Genomic DNA, 909 nt, shown 5'->3' on the forward strand with positions numbered 1-909 from the left:
AAACTTTTTACACTATGAAAGTTCTCACTACAAACCATGGATAAATAATATCCCCTTTGGTCAGCTTAGGCGTATTAAATGTAATTGTAGTGATAATCACAACTATGCAACTCAGGCAGATGAATTATCCATATCTTTTCATCATAAAGGATATCCTCCGGCCCTCATCAAATCAGCCCGAGAACAAGCTGACGTCCTAGATAGAAAGGATCTTCTAACGCATAAGGTACAAAGTCAGAGGTTTAAACAAGAGCAGCCACACGTCTTTTCACAATTCAATAGCTCTTCTTCTAAAATTAGGAACATTATTCGCAAGAACCACTCCATACTTCTTACGGACCAAGTTCTTAGAACTGAATTAAGAGACACACCATCTGTCATCTTTAAAAAATCAACCAATCTACAACAGCACCTTGCCCCTAGATTTTTTTATTGACAAAAGAAACATAGGTTCATTCTTAACCACTGGTCAAACTTCACAGTGGCTTTCTAAAACAAAAGGTTGCTTTAAATGCAGCGCTCATCAATGTATCACATGTTCATACATTCAGAACAATTCTAAGACTTTTACATCTTCCAATAATACACAATTTGACATACAATCCTTCATAAACTGTAACAGTTCTTATGTTATATACATTCTGGTCTGCAGCTGCAATCTTTTGTATGTGGGCAGGACCACGCACAAACTTAGAATCAGATTCTTAGAACATAGACGCAACATCCTTAAGGGCCTTATGTTCCATAGTGTATCTAGACATTTTGCTGAAACACACCAAAAAAATCCTGATGGAATTCACTTAATTGGTATTGAGACAAGTATGCCCACTACACGGGGAGGCGATAGGTATAAAAAACTCTGCCTTAGGGAAAATTACTGGATACATAAATTGAGAACCCTCGTTCCCG

Source organism: Pseudophryne corroboree, chromosome 5 (assembly GCF_028390025.1).
Source record: "Pseudophryne corroboree isolate aPseCor3 chromosome 5, aPseCor3.hap2, whole genome shotgun sequence".
NCBI lineage: Eukaryota > Metazoa > Chordata > Amphibia > Anura > Myobatrachidae > Pseudophryne > Pseudophryne corroboree.